Here is a 24,317-nt window from a genome sequence, read left to right as displayed (position 1 = left end):
AGTATGATTGGTGAGGTGAAATATTTCTTAGGTCTTGAAATTATGCAGAGTGGTGATGATATTTTCTTATCATGGTCTATGTATTTGATAGAGTTGTTGAAAATATTTTTCTTGGAAAGTTGTGAGCTTATTGGAACACCTATGATAACTAGTCACAAGTTATCTAGAAAAGATGAGACACCTATAATTGAGCAGAAGAAGTATAGATCCATGATTCTAGGTTTGCAATATCTAACTCACACCCACCCAAATATAAAAAATGAAGTTGGTATAGTTGCAATATTTAAAGTAGGTCCTAAAGAAGCACATTATGCAATAGTAAAGAGAATATTGAGATATTTGAAGGGTACATCTGATTTTGGACTATGACCTATGATAGATGAAGTGACTTTACTTTGTGTGCATTTGCTGATTTAGATTGGGAAGGCAGTATGCTGATGTAGATTGGGAAGGCAGTATGGATGAAATAAAGAGTACAAGTAGTGGAGCATATTTCCTTGGAGGAAGATTGGTTTCTTGGCTAAGAAAGAAACAAGATTGTATCTCATAGAATAAATTAGAAGTAAAGTATGTAACAACAACAAATAATTGTAATTAGATCATGTGAATGAAATAGATGCTGAAGGACATTGGAATATAATTTTCAAAGCCTATAATCACACATTGTGAAAACATGCTTGTACTATAAGTTTGTCCAAGAATCATGTGTTACATTCTACGAATAAGCATATATCCATTAAGTATCATGTTTTGAGAGAAAAAATTGTACAGAAAGAAATCATATTAGAGTTTGTGAATACAAAAGAGAAGATTTCAAAAAAAATTACAAAGACTTTGCCTAAGAATACATTTGAGTATTTGCAAGGTATGTTTGGGGTTATGCCCTTGCCTACTTCTAAGTAGATGATGCAGAGAGTGCATTAGTCAAGTGGTACAGAGCACTATTTTTCATCTAGATTGAGTTTTGATGCCCCCTGTATGGGGGAGTACATGTGATGACAAAAGTCATCAAGGACCCTTTGGAGTTGGTATAGAACAGTGTCTTTGGATACTTGAGTATATTGAAGACTTTGAGCAGTTGATTGACATAATGATGTCTTTCTCATTGATGTCAATGGGGGTGATGATCACATGATAAACATCTTTTGATATTATGGGGAGATGTATAATAATGGGGGAGAAATGTACAAAAGGAAGATGAGAAGCACATTGAGTTATATCAATTGAGGAGAAGTGTGAACTGATTCTCATCCATGTAAGAATGAGAAAGCCCAAATGGAGATTCATTCCTATGATTTTTAGATTAGATTGAAGAAGAGGATTTGAAAAGAAGAGAGTGATAACAATAGTGATTAATATGGTATTCTTGGAACATAGATGTGTTTCATCTATGTTGTCATCAATGCCAAAGGGGGAGATTATTAGCATGAATGCTAATGGTATTACTTTGGGGGAGTATCCTAAGAATTACTAGAATATATTGGGAGATTTTTATCTTGATTGGCATGTTGCATTCATGACTATATTTTTCATTGGTGTCAACATAGTGTTTTTTTTGTAAAGAATGACAAAGTAGAGAATATAGATCGAGGTCATATAGACCATGGATTAATGATAAGGTCAAGTAGAGTTAATAATATGTTCTACATTGTATCCTAATAAAGTGGACAAGCATGTGGGCAAAGAGGTGAAGAATTGAAAGAGTTATTCAAGAATTACATAAGGCAACTTGTGCAAATTAAGTACCTGAGAAGTGGTTTCTGCTGTTTGAATTGTATCTCTTAACAAGCACATAATTGTGATGTACCAAGTTTGATAGTGATAATAGGAAACACGATGATGATGATGTCAGTGAGTGTGTGAGGTCAGAGGATGCATGAGTGAAAATTTGTATTTACTATGAGCCTAAAGTATTTTGAAATTGCGAAAAGATGTAATGAACTGTAATATCTTAAGGGCATCATGTTATAATTAATTTGGGAAGCCTCAAGGCCAACTTTGTAAATTATTTTGAGGATATAATATAAAGGAAGGTTATTTTCCTTTTGAAATAGAGTAAGAGAACTTGTATTGGATATGTGAAGTTGGTGAATGCATGTAATTGATCAAAGGGATCAAAGAGATTTAGGTTGGAAGATTTGGTATTAAGATCTAACAAGGTTTGGTCCAGTCAAGAGGACAAAGAAGGAGTTAAAGTTATTTCATTTCTATTATTCTGCAAGGAATAATACAGAGATCAGTTGGACAGTGAGTTCAGTGGTCTTTCCCCTAAAGCTATTTGGACAATGGGTACTTTTGTCTTCTACAACTCCTAACATGGTTGGCACAACTCCTACTAAGGCAGGAATCTCTAACAAGGGTTCAAAGTCTCATAACAAGGACCAATATGTACTGAATATATTTCATTGGCTCCTAGTAGTGTCCATCCTCTTACATAGAACTTTTATATTAGTACATCATTTTGTGGGTACCATCCACACCAAGGTTTGCCCTCTGATCAAGGGTTTCCCTAGTTCACATATCCTATGTTATTGTATATGTGTATCTTCTTATAATTGTTGGTTATATTGTTTACATGGTTAACGATTAATAAAGTTGATAAATATTTTAATAACTGAATAATTGATTCACTCACCCCTCTCTTAGTTATCTTGGTGGAGTTTACCTTTTATAGATATTTATGTCCAAAATCATATATGATATTCATAAGTATCCTTAGGTCATTATTAAATCTTGCACCAACCAATAAACTATATGTAAATACTTTTCTTCTTATTTTACATTTTTAGCATTTTTGGTAGCACTATTTTGAGTTGGATCATTTACTATCAAAAAACCTTAGGGTATAATATGGACATCTTGACTTAACTATATCTAAGTTTTCATCTCATTTGGACACTTTCTAGTAGATATATTCTTGATTGTTGTATGATTTTGTGTGATATTCATAGTTCTACAATCAATTAAGTTTTTTGATCTTGTATAGTTATTTTCTAAATGGAAAGTCTCAATGGCTCATATCTCAATGTTGATGGCCAATGTCTCTCTTTTATCATTGCTTAGTTTTTATAAAGTTAAGAGAAGTTCTTATGATTTGGGTCATGAACCTTATTACTATATTACAGTTTATTGTTCTTGAGAAATGAAATTCATATGGGCTAACATTGACCTTGAAAATGCTATATATATTTAGGATTTTGAATTTTTAGGGGGGAGCAATTATGAGAGAGTAATTGAGAATTGTAATAAAAATCTCTCGAAAGTTTGATCTATGGTGGAATTTCTATTTCTCATGTAATGAAGTCATCTTTGTCTCAAAATGTAACTTTCACATTTGAGGTAAACTTGATATAAATATTGATAATGCAAAGATCATTTGTATCATTCTGATTATCTATTCTTCCACCTAACTTTTTAATTTTGCAATGTTGACTCTTGTTACATGGATTTGACCATCTCCATTGAGAAACACTTTCCGTAACAATGTCAATAGTACATAAATTATAAAATAAATATGTTGAATAATTTCAAATGTAATATTATGGATAGAAATATTTTTTGTAATATGGACATAGTAGATATTTAAGCGTCCATTTAATCTCTTTCTTTTTCTTTATAAATTAACTTAAGTGAGCTTCTTTTAACTAACACTATTATTAAAGATTTTATGAGAATAGTAATGACAATCTCACGCTAAAACACATTGATGACTTGATGAGAATAAAGTTAAACTTTGAAATGCTTTCTAGGAGAGGAGACTATAAAAGAAAAACGCGTTAGAGTAGATCAAGTGAGGTGACATTAATAAGAGATGAAATGTTCAATTTATTAATGATTTTAACCTTAAACTAATTCCTTATAGCTGCTATAATTGTCTAGGCCCACTTTCATCACCAATAATTGTAATCACCTTCCCCTCTTTCATGTTTTGCTATTACTAATTGCCAGCCTCATGAAGTTGTAACTTTTGAGCCAAGTTTAACATTTGGAAGTAATAATTTTACTATGGAGCATTTTATAGTTCAAGTCAACCTTATTACTTAGGATTTACTATTAACCTCCCAAAGTTGGTATTCATAAAAATATAGGATCATGCTAATGGATTTTTTTTGGATGTAATATCCATTACATATCCAACAAATTCTATAATTTACAAAATTGAATTCAATAAAGGATTATTTCCTTGAATTATTTAACTTGGTGATATATAGAATTCATTCAATTGGAATATAAAGTGTGGAATATGCATGTAGAATGTGGTGTTTTCTATACTTTTAACTTGAAAATACCTATTTTAACTCATTAAAATATTCCACTTTGATGTTTGTGATTGTATGGATGTTAGTCACTAAATTGTAAGATGTCATAGATTTCATTAGGTTGTTCAAAGTTACAATTAACAGTATATCATTGTCTAATCATTTTAAGTTTATTTCTCTAGACCTTAACTTCTTTTAATTGTTTCTTTATAAATAAGATTAGATTAGCAATAAATCTATTTTTAAGTAAAAATAAAATAAATTATTATTTTTAAAAAATCATTTGAGATCCAAGAACGTATCTATTATTAAATCATATTTTCTGAAATATCTCTAAATTATTATTTACCATCATTAAAATAATTACTTTTAAGATGCAACTTTTGTCTACTTGATATTGATTAATATAGGACCGTTGTTAAGTAAAACACATATTGACCATTGGGTAGCCTCATGTAGCAAGCACTAAAAACTAAAGAGACAACACATTTAATTTTTTAGATCATTTTTTCAAGATAAGTGTCATTTTCTCTTCATGAGTTAGTTATGTTGAGAGACCCATAAAAAATGTTTCTCAACAAAGCTTCTTCTTTCCAAATCATTGCTTTTAAGTAAATACTAGAATATTCTAGCTATTGTTGATCATAGTTTGACTATGATAATTAGTACTATTTTGTTGACTTCACTTTTCCATATAGCGTGTCTTGATTGTCATACCAATAAGCCTTAAGTTGCCAACTCTCTTGATATATTTAGTGCCATGAGTTTACTAAACTCTCACCCTTCTTCTCATACTTCCATTCCCTAGTGGTAAATTATAGAGTTTGAGTTAATATGTTCAATATTATAAACAAAAAAAAGAAAAAAAATCTATGTAATTAAATTGAGAAAGATATAATAGCTAGAACATGATAGAAAGTGGAAATTTAGTATCTTTAAATACCATGATAGTCTCCATGCCGGTAGGTGTGTCACTAGAAGATGTGGAACATAAACGATGCGGACTATCCTCTCGACAAAACAAGCCCAATAGTCAATTTTTTCAAAAAAAAAAAAATATTCAGATCTGTGAAAACGCTCACAGATTTTGTGATGTTTTCTGCTATTTACCATTGAAATCATCATGAAATCACACATATTTTTGTAAAAATCCGTTACGTCTATGTAAATTTGAAAAAAAATCAAAGATGCATTTTGTTTGAAGAATAGCCCCGTCCAACATAAAGAGGTTCTAGGCAAGTTAGACAAAGCCTCCTTTCTAGTGCATTAATCTCTGCATTGCAAGCCAAACAAAAACTGACAGAAAAGAGTACTTTTGTTATTAGTCATCATGTAATCATATTGCAATTTGAGGTGAATTAATGTTCTCTTGGAGCCGTTGGAAGCCTAGTGTAATTGTTAATTCCTGTTTATTCACAAATCCCAACTTACAGCAATCCTATATTTCATCCCTAATTGTTCCTGTCATCCAGGTACAAACATGATGCAACTCAGACGTAAGATACCTGCAACATACGTAGTATTCTACAGAGAGACCAAAACAAAACCCCTTGCAGAGGTTCAGACAATCGGTGTACGTGACGCAATGCATGCGCTCCAACAACCTTGGAACGAATCTGAAGCTTACATTTTCTGTTCATCTGAGACCCGTTGGTGAAATCCAGGGGAAAAAACCTGCTGCCAGCGAGGGAAGCATATTTGAAATCCAATATCCAATTTCCTCGAAAACAACGAAATCACATGCGTCCCAGGGAGCATTTGTTTTCTTGTGTTAGAGGTGAGTGTTTTACTGCCATCCGTTGAGATTTAAATTAGAATATCTGGAGTGGGTAGAAAATGATTCATTTTTTAACCCGCCTCTGAATTCGACCGTTAAGAGGAGGAATCTCAACATTCTTGCAGCACTCTCTATATAATAACATGATATGGTGTTGGTTTTACTAATAGAGGACCAGAGGGTTTTAATGGGGAACTGTATGTGGACGGGCATTGGCAGTGCTGAGGCGCCTGGTAGAGTGTTGAGTGCGCTGAGCAGAGGAGATCATAATTTGTACGAGCACTCTTTTCCATCATTTCCTGTGGATGTGCAGTTGGATAACGTGGTGGCGCCTTGTAGATTGTCCTCTGGATCAGCTGCAGATCTCCTTGCGAAGATTAGTAACATCAAGGAGCCCACTGTGGAAGTTGTGCCTTCTCAGCACAAGGGCATCTGGAAAGTGAAATTGGTCATTACTGTAGAGCAGCTTCATGACATTCTTTCTCACCAGTCCAACACAGAGGCCTTGATTGAGAGAATGAGATTGACTGCTTCTGCTTCTGCTTCTTCTTCACCGTCTACTCCGAATAGGCAGAGGACTTCTTTTTCCTCCTCTTCCTTCTGGAGGCCCTCTTTGGAGAGCATTTCAGAGAATGCCACTCTTGATAATACTACCAGGACTTCTTTTACTGGTAAGTCATGAGATTTTTAGGCGTTGGGTGATGGAGTACATGCTTTCGAGTAAGATTGTGTACAAGTTTTATCAATGTTAATGTTTCAAATCATATTCAATAATCCATCATCAGAATGAAAGTCAAGAATGTAAAGACAAACCATGCTTTCAACATAGCCATGGAAATGGATACTTGTACTGGGAATAGGTCATGTTTATGACCTCAGGATTAAACTAGTCATGGGTGGACTCATGTCAATGTTTAAATTGTCATTTTTATTATAAATATGTTACTGTGTATGGTGGGACTTAAATAAACAGCCCTCAGATGGTTTGGTTCATGAGAGGTTTTCGGATGGTTTAAATGATAATCTCTCTCTTTACAATCACTGACAGTTTCAGTTTGTACTGGGTTAGATGTTATCTGATTGAGTTTCTATAGTTTATGTAAATATAATTTAATTTGTCTGAGTTCTATTGAGTGTAACTTTTTGCATTAATAACTGTTTGCATTAATATTTGAATTTAATATTAAAATGTTGGGGAACGGGTATGTTTTATGGATTATAAACCAAAGAGTGTTCTTGGAAAGATCGATACGAATTATAGTTTAATAACAATAGAATTTATACTAAATATTTATTGATTGTACGGATGCTAGGCCCTTTCATTCTATTATTTTCTGCTGTTTCGAGATGCATCTAATCTTAATAAAATAACATATTTATAAATAAATATAAATTTCTGAAGGTTTGTACATGAATATATATATTTTTATTAAAATAAACTAATAAAGATATGTTTTATGGTCAAACTATAAAACGTTTTGGATGATAAGATATTTCTAATAGAGAGTTATATCAACTTTATCTATTTTAGTTGATCTCACATCTCAAATTTAAAATAGAAAATAGAAAAATAAATAGTTGAACTTCAAGTCTTCAATAGGGAAGAGGATCCATTACTTGAACGCATTCTAATAGTTGTAATAAGAGTTGTTCACTTAATACCTACACTTATTGAGTTAATGTCCAATTTTTTTGACAACATTGTACTAATACTTGTAACTTTAAAGTTGTTAGTACAATGCTAACCACCTAAAATTGAATAAAATGTACCCTTATTTATAAAAATTAACTAGTGATGTGATGCCACATCAGCTGTTCAACTATGGGTACCCTTTATGCACGACCATTGGTCTCACCTTTTTTTGGGTGTTTTGGACAACTTAGCATAAAGCATGCTGATGTAGCATCATAATGGGTGACGTGGACTTGAAACCTTAGTTATAAGTAGACGACTCACCAAGTAAGCTGCTGTAAAAAATTGGGAGCGATTTGAAATTTTTACATAGGATTTTGATAAGCGCGAAGTTAGAGTGTTCAATTACTAGGTCCTCTCCCCTAGTTTAAGGTTTTATGACTGATCCTTTTGGGCCAACAAATAACCTACATTTATTATTTGTTAGGGAGGATGAAGAACCTAGCAACCATATAATCGACATTGACAACGATTTGTGCGTTGTAAGCTACAGATTCACATAATTATTATTGTATGAATGATTGATGAAAATAAGAATATTATTTAATAATTAGAAGGAAATTTTATTTAGATTTATGAAAAGTTGTATGTATATTAAAGATTATTATATTATTTAAATTACATTTATTTTGAGCTTCATTATAATCATTTAAGATTTATCTTTCTTATTTATACAATTTCAAATTTTATTTCATTTTTTTAGTTTATAAATAAATTTGATTTTATTGTATCTAAGAATTATTTTTATCTATTCTTATTATATAAGTATGGATTTCAAAGATTTTTTCAATTTAACATTATTATAAGAAACAAAAATATATAAATGGACAATACTATTAAATTTTTAATTGGATGTGCATAAAACAATCTAAAACGCCTAACATCTATTATAGTACAAAGTTCTCAAGAATATTTCATAGAAGAAAATTTATTACAAATACCAGAAAAGGAAAAACATTAAACAATTTTTGTTATTAAATATTCATAACTAATAAGATTATTGCACAAAAAATTTAGGGTGGATTATGTTAAAGGTTTTTTCATCAACAATTTAGATCACACTCTAGATGCAAAATCTATGGAAAGGAAATAATTTTCCATTTTTGTGGATGATCTTACTATCATCTCAAGCCTTCATTGAAAGGATTTCTTCCTTTTAACTTCTATCCAAACTTGATTTGATTGTGTAGAAGTATTACCTTATTGCTCCTTTTCTTTTTCCTGCTATAGAGTAGCTCCTTGTAATACACTCTTTGTAGCTCCTATAGCATCTTTCCCACCATCTTTTTATTATGAAGAACAAGATGAGAAGTGAGTGATTTTCTAAGCTAGCTCATTTTTACATAAAATTTTCGCCATTTAAAGGTTTTCTAGCATGTAATATGATTCATCATGATGTGATTCCTTGGCTTGTCATTTTCTGTTTTTCTTACCTTTTTCTTTATTAGGCTTTGTTTAGATGATTTTTTTTTCTTTTTTGGATTGAGAATGCAAGGAAGCCAATCTTGTTATAATGCATACATATTATTTTGGTGTGAATTCTTTTGTGTGTTTTCTTCTACATGTATGATGTAAAGCATTGATATTTTTTGGTCTCCTTCATATTGATGCAAAAATAACCTTTGTTACTTCTTATGTCATCTCCCTCCTTTGTAATTTTAGTTCAACTACATTTTCGGGGTAAGTTTTATAAAAAATAATTATAGTGTTGTATATTGTTAATAGTTGAACATACTAATCCCATATCTATGTGTCACTAATATACTCTTATTGTAACATGTAAGTATCATCTTGACTTTACAATTTTTGTAGACATTTGACTATAGAAACATTCCTGTCTTTGGATGTATAGTACTCTAAAGAAATTTCTTGTGATTTGCATAATAATCACTTTGAGGTTGGAACATCCATTTTTACACACCGCACTATTGGTCAATACACTTTTATCATACACTAGATGAACTCTTTTGTGTCGTTATAACATCCTCCTGCATTATCCTACAAAGGTTACCTAGAAAATAGATAGTTTTTCTTGGCCCTATAACGATTGCTTTGTAAATTATCTTCATATATAATTTTTTTCTCTACTAATCATTATTTCTAATTTCTTTACTCTCATGCCTGATCATGTGTGATCCTACTCACACTTGTTTAAAAAATCACATCTCTACTTCTTTTTAGACTTGTCATCCTCGAACCTACTTGAGTCGAAAGGTCAACAAAACCAATAGTGGCATAGGCTTCATTGACCTAGGGAAAGGACACTTGAGGTGGCCTTACCTTGATAAGAGGTGCCAAACTTCAAAACAACTAATGGTTATGTTATTAGAGTGAGAAACTCAATTTTATGTTGGCTTACTATTAAAATTTGAATATGTTTCCTAGTGAATGATACAAATGAAATTTTACCACTCGTCATTTCAATATAAACTCATACATTTACACACAAAATATTATTTCTATCATTTAATAAGAGATTAGGCATCATCGATGTATCAAAGATAATAAGTAAAGTTAAGATCTAAAGCATTCATGATGGCACCCATCATCAACCATTCAAAAAGTCACCTCTACATGTCAATATAAATATCTTCATCATAACTTCAACAAAAAGAAGAATTGTGAAAGTATGTGAAAATCAATTTTTAGATCTAGTATGTACTAAATAATAGAAATATTCTATTTAATTCTAATTTTATTTAAATTTCATAATCAATTCCAAAATTGGGAATTAGCCTTGGAAAATCCCCATCAACTAAATAATTTTCAATCTTTTTGTATTTGTGTCACATAAATTTTAATAACACAGAGGAGACAAAAGGAAATAGATAAGACTTTTCCATATCTAGGAAAATTTGGTCCATATTGTTTCAAGTGAAATTAGTACTATTTCTTTAATATACAAGAATCACCCTAATACTTGGCTTACTAGTTTTAACTAAATCCAATACTCTCATTGATAAGTCTACTTGAGTAAAATACTCCACTTTTATTTTGTCCAAATTTCAACAACAAATTCCTATCTCTATCTCATCTTTAAAAAATTCTTTTTTTCTTGCATATATATTTCCTAACATGCTATATATGTTAAAAACCCTCTTTCCCAAACTTTAGCCCAAGATCCAACATTAATTGTACATACTTCAAGTCTCCTTTTTAAATACCCATAAAATGATAGATTTTTCTTTGTTCATTCCCTTTTGATTAGTTATGAGGATGTACAATTTCAATCCACTTTTTTCCCTATAGTTAAAGTGGAAGTATGCCTAGTTCCCTAGTTTGCATGTATGAGATAGTAAATCATACTTCCCTACATTAGAATTTGGTGAATCTTTAATGTCTCTCATGCAAACTTATCATTTTAATTTCTAGATATGATTTTTGTGGATTCCATTGGATCATATTTTTAAAAAATTCTAATGATTGATAATTTTTTATTACATGCATTTTTAATGTCTCATTCACCTATAATATATTTTGGTGTGAAGAGAATATCGAATACTTATTTTTTATTTGGATATCTAGATGTGAGTTTCAATCATCTATTTTTAAATTATATTTCATCTATATACAATTTAATAATTTACATTATTTAGCTACTATATTGATATCCATATTTTTCCATCAATTTTATTACATGTGTCACACATCTAACATTCCTATTGGAAGACATTGCATAATTATGGATTTCCAAAGCTTAACTACAAAGGGTATATAACCTTAATCAAGTAGAATATTCCTAGAGAACATAGATTAAAATTTTGTGCTTACAAATAGTATACGTTACATTTTATATATTTTTTCTATCCATACTTCTCATGATGAAGATGAATCATAAAAAAAATCTCTAAACAAATTAGAAAAAACTTTTGAATGACTTCTCTAGGCTTCAATAATAGATGAATCATGACTTATCTTTGTGTGTGTGTGTGTGTGTGTGTGTGTGTGTGTGTGTAACCTTCTATAGGGACTTCTTAAATTGTCACTGGCTCATAGATAAACTATACAATCATACTTTGATAGATAAAACCTTGCAATGATATTGTGCGCATCCTTCTAACTTTAGTAGATTTTCTAATAAATTGGTTTAATTCTATTCATGCAGATATTTCAAAAGAATACTAGTTCTTAAGTTATATTGATTGATTTAATCCATATTAAAGAAAAATTCACTAATCTTACTACTAGCCATAATAAAAAATCATTCACAAATTTCATATCTCTATCTAATGTTGATGTTGAAAAATTAATTTCTAATTTACAAAAGGACATTAGAGATGAGTTTTTTTTTAATGAAGAATCCCTTCTCTATTAATTAAATCTTGAAGTTGCATATTGACAAAAAAATGTGGTTGAAGGATATAAGATCACCCTCCTTTGTGCTTGTAGTTCCACTACATATGAGGGTATGTTTTATAAAAAATAATTATGGTGTTGATTAATATTTATAGTTGCACATACTAATCCCATATCTATGTGTCACTTATGTGCTCTTATTTATAATATGTAATTCCAATTTTTGTAGTCACTTGACTATAGAAACATTTGTGTCTTTGAATGTATAGTACTCTAAACGAAATTCTTGTCATTTGCATAATAATCACTTTAGAGATTGGGGCTTCCATTTTTACATACCACAATATTGGTCAATACACTTTTATCAGACACTAGATGAATGTGTTTGTGTCATTGTAACATCCTCTTGCACTATCCTACAAATGTTACCTAGAAAATAGATAGTTTTTCTTGGCCTTGTAATAGTTGCTTTCTAAGTTTTCTTCATATATAATTTTGTTATCTACTAAGAATTATTTCTAATTTATTTACTCTCATGCCTGATCATGTGTGATCCTACTCACACAAGTTTAAAAAATCACATCTCTACTTCTTTTTAGACTTGTCATCCTTGAACCTACTTGAGTTGGAAGGTCAACAAAAGCAAGGGTGCCATAGGCTTCATTGACCTAGGAAAAGGATACTTGAGGTGGTCTTACCTTGATAAGAGGTGCCAAAATTCAAAAAACTAATGGCTATATTCTCAGAGTGAGAAACTCAATTTTATGTTGGCTTACTATAAAATTTTGAATATGTTGCCTAGTGAATGAATCAAAATAGATGTTACTGGGTCATTTCAATATCAGCTCATGCATTTGCATACATATTATTTATTCTATCATTCAATTTAAGTAATTAGCCATCATCAATGCATCAAAGATAATAAGTAAAGTTAAGATCTCAAGCATTTATGATGGCACCCATCACCAACCTTTCAAAAAGTTAACTCTATGTGTCAATATTAATATCTTCATCATGAATTTAACAAAAACAAGACTTGTGAAAGTATAAGAAATTCAATTTTTAGATCTACTATTTGCTAAATAATAAAAATAATCTATTTAATTCTAATTTTATTTAAATTTCATAGTCAATTCCAAATTTGGGAATTGACCTTGGAAAATCCCTATCAATTAAACAATTTTCTATCTCTTTATATGTGTATCACATAAATTTTAATTAGGCCAAAGAAGACAAAAGGAAATAGAAAAAGACTTTTCCATATCCAAGAAAATTGGGTTCATATTTGCTTCAATTGAAATTAGTATTATTTTGTTTAATAAATGAGAATCATCCTAATACTTGGCTTACTAGGTTTAACTAAATCCAATACTCTCATTGATAAGTCTATCGAAGTAAAACACTCCACTTTTATTTTGTCTAAATTTCAACAAAAAATTCCTATCTCTACCTCATCCTTAAAAAAATCTTAGTTTTCTACATATCTATTTTCTAAAATGCTATATATGTCAAAAACCCTCTTTCCCCACCTTTAGCCCAAGATCCAACATTAATTGTACATAATTCAAGTGTCATTTTTAAATATCCATAAAATGTTAGATTTTTCTATGTCAAGATGTACAATTTCAATCCACTTTTTTTCCCTATAGTTAAAGTGGAAGTATACCTAGTTTCCTAGTTTGCATGTATGAGATAGTAAATCATATTTCCCTACATTAGAATTTAGTGAATCTTTAATGCCTCTCATGAAAAATTATCATTTTAATTTTTAGATATGATTTTTCTGGATTTCACTAGGTCGTATTTAAAATAATTTTTAATAATTAATAATTTATACTCTTCAATCACATGCATTTTTTATGTTACATTCACCTATATTGTACTTCTGTGTGAAGAGCATATCATAAGTTTATTTTTTATTTGGATATTTGGATGTGAATGTCAATCATCCTATTTGTAATTATATTTCATCTATATAATTTATTAATGGAAAAACCTATTGATAATTTACAAATTTTAGTTACTAATTGATATCCATATTTTACCATCAATTTTATTGGCTCTGCCACACACCTTACGTTCCTCTTGTAAGACATTACATAATTATGGATTTCCAAAGTGTAATTGCAAAGGGTATATAACCTTAATCAAGTACAATATTCCTAGAGAACATAGATTAAAATTCTATGCCTACAAATAGTATACCTTACATTTTATATAATGATTCTATCCATACTTCTCATAATGAAGATGAATCATCAAAAAAAAATCTCTAGACAAATTGGAAAAAACTTTTCAATGACTTCTATAGGCTTCAATAATAGATGAATCGTGACTTTTATATATATATATATATATATATATATATATATATATATATATATATATATATATATATATATATATATAACTTTCTATAAGGACTTCTTAAGTTATCATTGGCTCATAAATAAACTATACATTCGATAGATAAAACCTTGCAATGATATTGTGCTCATCTTTCTAACTTTAGTGGATTTTCTAATAAATTAGGTTTAATCTATTCATGCAAATATTTCAAAAGAATACTGGTTCTTAAGTTATATTGATTGATCTAATCCATATTAAAGAAAAAGTCACTAATATTACTAGTAGCAATAAAAAAAATCATTCACAAATTTCTTATCCCTATCTAATGGTGATGTTGAAAAAATCATTTCTAATTTACAAAAGGACACTAGAGATGAGTTTTTTTTTAGTGAAGAGTCCCTTCTCTATTAATTGAATCTCGAAGTTACACATTGACAAAAAAAAGTGGTTGAAGGATTCAAGAACACCCTATGAAAGTTCACACAGTAAAAAGGCTAGAAAGCTTATAAACTATTCATCTAAATCACATACATCAGAAAGGTTTACATGTGGGTTAGGTAGAGACCACCCATCAAGAGTAGCATCTTTATCTTTATCTTGATCTTTACCTTTCTCAGTCCAGTGAGGAAAAATTACCAGTTCTAGGCAATGGAAAGACCAAATTTAGAAGACATAACCTCTAGCCACATAGAGCCACCAACTGAGGTGGACCAACCAACAAAAATAGGAGTAGGACAGAAAAAAGGAGCAGGACCTAGGGACCAAGTAGAGTCACATTGGAGTGAAGAGGTCGAGTGACAATGCCAACCATGATTCTCACCACCTAGTGAGCAACATGGAGCCTGTGACCACAAAATCTGAGAGTAGAAGGTGGATGAACTACATCCCTATAGGTGGCCATAGGAAGGAATGTAATCACTAGGATAAAAATTCGATAGCACTTTAGCCACCATACAATGAGCATTACCCAAGCAGTTTAACAGATCCTATATTTTGGCCACCTTGTTGGCTTGTAGTTGAATCTACATCATTAGATTGTTATATAAGAAATATTTAGTATACATAGAAACATTTATAGAAAGAAAGTTGTGAGTGAAAATAACAACATTTCTATAACTCCATCTTGAAAGAATGTCAAATATGGGTTTACTTGAAGAGAATTCTAGGAAAATCTCCTAGCAAGATCATATAACAAGAAAAAGGCTCTAGCCTAAAGGGCTTAAAAATTTGATGAATCTAGAGCCAATACTATTCAAATCTTCGATAGAACTAAAAGATATACAAAAAAGACTCAAGTTGTCCACCAAAAGGACACTAAGGCTCATGAAATTGTAAATGTTTAAGCCAAAGGCCCAAAAGAAACCCCTATAAAAGAATACACTAAACCCACTATTCAATCTTTAGCTACATAATAGTAGTCCAAATCATGTTAAATATGTATCTCCAGTTCTTTTGAGTAGACTGGACATACCATTGTTTGTTGAGAGCAACAAACATAAACAAGTGTAGCAATAGCTAGAGGTATCCCATCTTGGGATTATAATGAATAAGAAAAGTACATGGATACCACCTCTAGTTCTTCCACCATGGCTTGACTCGTTGAATACCTAGCTTGTGAAGCATATGAGGAGGCAAAGGAGAGACTAGTACATCAAATATATGATGATCTAGATGAGTTAGATGAAACAAGGCTGGAATGTCATCCAAAGTTTTGATGCTCATAGTAACTCTAGAAAGAAAATCTATAGGTGTCATGATGTCACTCTTGAAAAAATGTAATGCACTAGCACCTTGCATTTTACCAAGTGGAACCCCCTACAATGCAAAAAGTGGGGAACACCAAATGTTATACTAGTTCAAAGATAGACCATACCTATAACCATCACCATACCAATAAATCCACCAATTGATGGATTCCTAGACTCTCCATATGCTTTTGATAACAAAAGTTCCCTAGACTTGCACTAGCTCAAGCGTGATGAGAAGGGTTTGAAAACCAATCCCATTCCAAGAAGGTCTATTGAATGGGATATAAAAAGAAATGCAATTCATGAGAAGGAATTTCCTAGCCTCATTTCCATTGAAAGCATGAATAACCTATTTGGCACATAAGGAAATACCCTTCTTTTGAGTGGAAATAAGGCCAAGGCCTCTAGAATTCTTAGGAAGATAACAATCCTCCCAAGAGACTCTATGAAATTGATGATGATCTGCTCTAAAATCCCAAAGAAAATCCCTAAGGAGTTTCTCTAGCTTTATGTAAGGGTCCTTGGAAGGAGCCCAATAATAGGAATATTAAACATGGGTGGCAGCCAAAACCTTAGAAAAAATATAGAACTTTCCAAGCAAAGAAAATGACTTGGTGATTCAGTAGTCCAGCTTTTTCTCCAACATTGCAATAAAAACATTCCAAAGCTCTGTAGGTAAAGCTTAGATGGTGAAGGCGGTACCTAGAAAGTCGAATTACATTGAATCCATCTCCATTTGTACTACAAGATCCATAGCAGTGCCAAAAGAAAACAATGTCGATAACACAAGGTTTTGCTCCATTGAATAGTTGCACCAGAGACCAGCAAAAATGTGCCAAGGAATTGTAGAGAATTGAAAGCACTTACCTCATCCTTGAAAAGAGTGAGGAAAGAATCATTAGTGAAGTGTCGATAAAATATAGGTAGGTGAGTAACGTTGGGAAATAGATCTGACACGAGTAGAATAAATGGAATTAGCAAGAAGATATCCAAACTCATCAATAACAAGAACCTAAAGAGCCTAAGCTAAAGGACATGCCTAATAGATGAACCTAGAGAGACCAAAGGCCTCAGGTTGCCTTCTATTGATGGTGATTCCTAGATTTATGAGCCCAATTCATGTCTTTACAAAATGCAAGAATATTGTCTTGAGGATAGATCGGGCTTTAATTCAAAACTAGTCTTCTCATGGTACATAATCAAGGGCAAGAGATGGACAATGTTGAGAACCAAAGCCTTAGCTATTATTTGCAAATATCCCTAGGATCACCACCTTTAGGTATTAATTTAATATTTATTTTGTTGATGATGTTTCCTAGAGATTTAGTGTGAAAAACCTCAAGATAGACTTTATGCAGGCCATGACAAATGTAATTTTGAATAGATTTGTACAGAATTCTCATGGGAACCCGTCACACATAGGATCTTTGTCATCCACCATGGAAAAGATAGTTTCTCTCACATCGCTGATGGTGAACATTTTCTCATGGAAAGGACACTTTTCAAGTGAAAGCCAATTTGGAGTAACAAAAATGCATTCCTTCAAAGCTTGGTCCCTATTAGCTGAATTCCCTATTGTGAACACCTTTTCATCATGTCAGACAAAAGCTTGAAGAATGTACAAAAGTTCAATGATAATCTGCTGACTTTCCTTGATTCTTTTGATCTACATAGAGGTATTTCAAGCTCTAAGATCCTAGAAAAATTCCTTGGAAGCTTGATCTCTAACTTCAAGCTAATGGAGATGAGCCTTGATTTGGTATCCCCTGGTAGCATAATTGTCAATAATTTTCTATTCATGGTGAAGCCCTTAGAAGTTGCACAGAGGTCTTTGTTAGTTGCATCATAAGAACTCCTATGATAGATAGACATTTTTCTACCATAGATGCAGAGAAATATTTCCATACGAGAGATGGCATCATTCTACCATTGAGTCCACCTAGAGTGGTTGTTGGGCCAAGGCTCTAAGTTACAAAAATGCAAGATATGAGTCATAGTGGGATTATGACTATGAAGTGATGTATTGAGAAAGAATTGCATTTTGGAAGGATGTCATCAAGTTGATTTCTAGATAATACAAAATAATATGTGATAGTGGTCAGACAAAGTCACATCAGGAAAAGGAATGATAAGTAACTCTCTTTCCTTATTAAAAGAAAAAAATATTGATGAGTAATCATAATACAATCAAGCCACTTGAAAATCCTAACAGATTAGGCTCTAAAATTTGAGCAAGTATGACAAACCTAGCTATGTCAGGGACTGTGAGAATTGAGATAGATAATGTCCAAATTTATTATGCATGTTGTACCAAGCTTCTCGTTCTCCAACTATACATGCAAAGGGGAAAATCTAACCTTTTTCAAAAACCAACTCAACCATATAAAAATCCCCACACAAGACATAAGTGGCTAGTGGAAGATGATCTATTATCCAATGCCATAGTTTTGATCTTTCAACAACATCATTGAGAGCATAAACATTAACTATACCAAAGGAATGATTATTGAAAGACAACAAATCCAAATAATTTTCTGCATGGGTTCATAGCCATCAGAAATAATTGAATAAATCAAATAAGGGGAAAGACAAATAGAAACACTACCTTGACCCTATTAATGCTATGAAAGCAAAACTCTATTGTCTAGCCAAATAACACGACAACTAACGTTGAGAAAAAACCCAAAAAGTTTAAACCTTTGGAGATGTAGAATATCCACAAAACCAATATTGCATCTCGTATCATGAGCATAGTACTTATGAGGGAGGTCTATAAGACCTCACATGTTTGATGGGTGAAAATTCATGATAAAACCTCTTCCATGTCATCCTTGTCTCTAAGAGAAGAGAAAGTATTGAGCAACAAGGAATTAGTTATGAAGATAGGAGAAGAATCTCAATCGTAGATCATTCTCTTATTATTAGAGCTTCCATCTAGATCTTCTCCAAATCCATCTCGGTTGTGGAACCTTGAGAGAGGTTGAGAAATAATCATAGAGGCTTCCTACAAAGTGTAGACCTAGGATGGCCAAGATGCACTCGTAGACATTGATGTCCCTTGAATAATAGGGTTTGAAATGAATGGTAGCGGTAGAGATAACACTATCCTAAATGGTAAAATAATGTGAGCCACAAGGATGAGCTCCATCAAGGGTTGGGCTGAAGAAGACACTGCTTTCTTAGGTGCCAAGGAGGTTTTACCCTTGTCCAACATAATTGTCCATTTATCATTTTTTGTAGGCTTAGTAGGCTTAGCCTATGTCTCATTAAGAGGAGTCTTGTTGTGATGTATGGCCAACGAGCAATCCTTGATCATATTCTCAACACACTGACATCAATAACATATGTTTAGTAGATTCAAATTAAGCACCTTCTAGGTGGAGATTTGAGCCCTAACCTAGATATCAACAATTTTTGTTTAGATCATGAGAAAGGTCAACCTCAATGCAAACTCTTCTTTGAGAACCCAAAAAAATCTACTCAGATAGGGACTTTCAAAAAAACTTCACCTCAAATAGTGAAGTCTCAGGACCACTACAAAAAAAAGAAAGAGAAACCTAATTCTCTATGACCCATGACTAAAAATTGCATCATCCTAAGAGGGCTTCCAAACCAAAATAAAATTAAGCCCTTAGTGAGGCTTTAAACACCTTTGATTCAAACCCCATGAGGGATTTAGGCCTTGGTTAGCCATTCCTTGAGCATTCCTTTAGGTGGAATTCTAACCACAAAATACACTATCAAAGTATGCTTCTCCATCCATTCATGGGCATTATCAAAATCATGCATGTTAAGAACAATATTAGGGGGGCTTACCTCACAAAACACTTTCAGAACAAACTTGCACCATGCAAGCATTTTTTTTTAGGAGACACTATAAGAATTCATCATAGCAACTCCATCAATAGCATCAACTACTAGGCTGACGTTTGTCAAAGCCATAATAAAGCCCCTAATGCTCCCACCATAAATGTGGAATGACAAGTGCAAAACACAAAGAAGGTTTCAAGAATAAAAGTCATACCACATGCAAAACCCTATAAAAGTGATTTCACATTCCTTCTTCACTCAAGGCTTAAGCGATAAATCTTCCCTCACACCACCATATGCTTGCATTATTATTTTAGAGTTTACATCATTTACATAATTATGTGCTCTTGTTCATAAGTACTAGCTTCAAGTTAGCTAATTTAAATCATCCTAGAGTCACTAGCTCTAGTTGATAATAGAGATTCTTTTAGAATGAATGGTACATAAGGCACAACACTTGCTAAAAGTTTCACAAATGAGGCCATTACCAAGGTGCGATTAACTTTGGAGGACATTTTATGCTTAAGCATGACCAATTTAGAGTGGTAATTTACTAAGATGAGTGATCTCATAATAATTCTCAATGGTTCACTATGTGTGCATTACCTAAATGCAATGAGTACTAAGTGTACCATTCATTCTCATTAGAGATGGATTCTTGTTAAACAATGCATGTAAAACATGGGTAATTGACATTAACTAAATAGATACTCAATTGAATCGTAGTAGAAATATCTCAAAGTAACTTGTTTTGAAATTTTTAATATAAACTACAAGTATCAATTGATGAGATTAAGGATATTTATAAAAATGGTTCATACAGCATAAAATTTGTTGAAGGTTTTGTGAATGAGGTTGCAAGAAAAGTGGGTTTGATCTTGGAAGACACTCTATTATTAAATCTTCTTGAATTAGAGTAGTTCTAAGATGGAAGACCTTCTGAAAGGTCTTTGTGCTGCACCTTTTTTTGCATCACCTAGACATGATAAGTGTTAGGAGTTATAGTATTCTCATGAGAGATTGGTTTGTTTATCCAGTACTCATGAAACATGAGAGAGTGAGCTTGACCTCAAAACTACTCAATTGAATCCTGATAGAAATATGACAATTTGACTCATTATGGATAAAATTTCCTTCTTATCAAAAGGAATGATGCTTCTTAATAATTATTTTAAAAGTTTTATTAAAAAAATTAAGGATTCATTAAGACAAATAATAAATATTTTCATCTTGTTGATACACAACTTGTGGTAGCCACAACATTAGGTATAGCTCCTTTATCATCAATGTCTACATGTCATACTTGTACTCTACTTTAAAAAAATTATGTGATAGTATTATGCTTAAGTTGATCAATTCACATGTGTTAAATATTTATCCCATTAAGTCAATCGATGCCTTTAAACCCTTATCATCTTTTTCTAACCCGAAGACTTTTTCCAATTTGATATCATCATCATATTAGTGATAATTACAAATTCTTTAGGTTGAAACATGTTATCCATGATCTTATTGGTTCTAATGCCAAATATTGGAGGTTGTTATGATAAATAAAAAAAATCCAAAACATCCCCTAGCCAAAACATGCATATCCTCACTATTATGCATTGGCTTCTCATGATATTGCTACATGGAATCAAAAGTGTATGTTTTGAGTCAAACTTATTAACTAATGTTTAATGAGGGGTCGTTCAAATAAACCTTCCTATCATGATTATGAGTTGAAAACTTAACACACATTCCATCTAAGTAATGCTCAAAGAGGTACTTTCATGATTATGAGTGAAACACTTAGCACATATTAGATTTGAGTGATTCTCAAATAAGTGAAGCATTGGGCCTTCCTCCTAAACTAAAGCATGATTTCCAATGGATTTTCATCTTTGGTTAAGCCTTCTTAACTTTGTTATCCATTTTCTTAACCTTTAACAAGTGATCTAGCTTATGAACCATTCATTTTGGAACCCGTTTAGCTCATCAATGCATAAGGAGACATTTATTAAAAAAAGTCAAATTGTCATACTGCTATAAAGATTCAATTCTATATTTTTTGAGTCAAAGTCATTGACCTATGTTTTATGAGTAGTGGAACATAAGAATCAATCTTTCACGAGTATAAATGGAACACTTAGCACCCATTGCACATCATGTTGAGGCTCACAAAGGTCAAGCAATGGGCAGGCGCTTAGAAGACAATGTTATCCCAATACTACTCCAACTCAAATACACTTTTAACCAAAAGATTTCCTCCAATGTTAAGTCCACTCAAATTGCTACCCCATTTGCAAAACCTTCCACAATTGTTATACCTCATCAAATATTCATTGTGAGCCTTTTTAGCTCATCAATGGTAAGTAGCATATAGTGTTAACAAATCAGTCACGATATTTCTATCAAGATTCAACTAGAGCTGATTGATACATATTTCATGAGAATAAATTCACAAGAACGAATCTCTCATAGAAATGAATGAAACAACAAAAGTGAAACATTAGACATTTCAGAAAAGGTCACTCAATCCATTGAACTTAATACCTATTTGCAAACCCTTCGACATATATTGTACCTCAAACCCTTAACATATATTGTGCATCAAACATCGACTTGACCTACGGGTTGAAGTCGGATAATTATTGCATTTTGTCACATCATAATTGACTAGACTAGTCGGATAATTCTAGTCGGGCAATATGACGTGGGAAAGCCTCCGTACTTGTTGTTTATTCCCATTTCCCAACTTAGGACAATTCTATTCTAGGTACATCTGTAATGATTCCAGACACCAACTCAGCAAATTAAATTGAGTACAAAAATGAGGTAGATCAAACATAGGATGTCTGCCACGTATTGATTTCTGCGCAGAAAGGAAAAATACCGGAGAAAAAGCAACAGAAGCGTCGTCTACGGAGATTACCTACTTGAACATCTGTAGATATATTCAAAAGAAAATACCATCAAGAGATATTCGAAAACCAGTTTCCAAGGCATTTCCTTAACCTCGGAAATTGTGTGGTTATCCTTGACTAGACTTAATGTCAGGGAGTAAATTAGTCACGTTGACAGTCGAGATTCAAATTATATTATATTGACTGGGTAGATAGATTCCTTTTGGCGCCTTGAATTCGACCGTTAACAACATACATCTCTGTATACTTATGTTGTATTACTCTAATTCTTAGATCTATATATTTATGTTGTATTACTCTAATTCATAGAGATTAGGGTTTTAATGGGGAACGAGGCATTTCCATTTGCACAATCTCAGCAAGTAGACGTGCACATCGAAAATGTGTCAATCAGTACATTATTATCTTGCTAGGTTGTGGATTTTCAGATAGCTTAAATATCACACACTAAGATGTGGGCAAATTTTGGTACTGAAGAAGCGCAGCACAGAATGTTGTGTGATAAGTAGAGGCAACAATATCAGATTTTCTATTGGAGAATATATCGGATTTTCAAATCTATTAAAATTGTAAAATTTACAGTTTTAGTCTGAACACTTCAAATCACACTTCCTAATCTATCATTTGAGAGTCACTTCTTAGATAATCATGGTACAATGATCTAGTAATCAACAATGAACAACCAACACATTTGACAGTCGTTTCTTATAGGATCTTTGTACCATGATCCAATAATGTCTTCTCTTCTTCTAATGATTGTTCAGTAAATGTCAATTTATTTTTGTTTTTAAGTTATTATTATGTAGTCTCTAAGAAAGTTCACTTATAAAAAATATCAGATTTCAACAATCTATTTAAAATAGAATAGCCAATTTCTAACGTTTTATATTCCTTGACCAATCACCATATTTTCTATTCTCTTCAGAGTGAGCTGTCCCTTAGAATTGGAAGTAGGACAGTAAATAATCCGTACATTGTCCAATGTCTCGTACGTGATCCATGTACGCTTATCCTCCACTCATGTCTTTGCTTCTTCCTTATTTTGTTTTTAAATTGGTGAATAACAATGCGTATTGCTTATTTTGATCATTGAATTGAATTGAATAATTACATTAAAAATGAAAGTACAGTTTATTCTGAATTGTAATTTAATTATTAAATTCAAAACGAAATGTCTTGTAATAGACGTTTTCATGCCTATATAGCCTATTTTCTACTAGAATGTGCATACTTTCAACTTCCCAGTGGCTTTTTATTAAGTGTACATGTTGACCAGGGAGAGTTTTAAAAGGTACTACACATTCGGTGTCAAGCGTAACATTGAATCTGTGTCTGGATTCTTTAGGAGTTTATTTGAAGGCTAAATACACTCAACTAAATTTTAAGGTTAAATTCGCTTATAACTAAATGTAAGGAAATGAATTAAAAATGAGGTATCTGCCTATGACTAAGTCTATGATATCTTTCTATAACTAGCAC

Source organism: Cupressus sempervirens, chromosome 11 (genome assembly GCF_028749045.1).
Source record: "Cupressus sempervirens isolate cs-2001-9-10 chromosome 11, ASM2874904v1, whole genome shotgun sequence".
In the NCBI taxonomy this organism is placed as follows: Eukaryota; Viridiplantae; Streptophyta; class Pinopsida; order Cupressales; family Cupressaceae; genus Cupressus; species Cupressus sempervirens.
The sequence above is the reverse complement of the archived record's forward strand: the minus strand, read 5'-3'. Positions refer to the sequence as shown.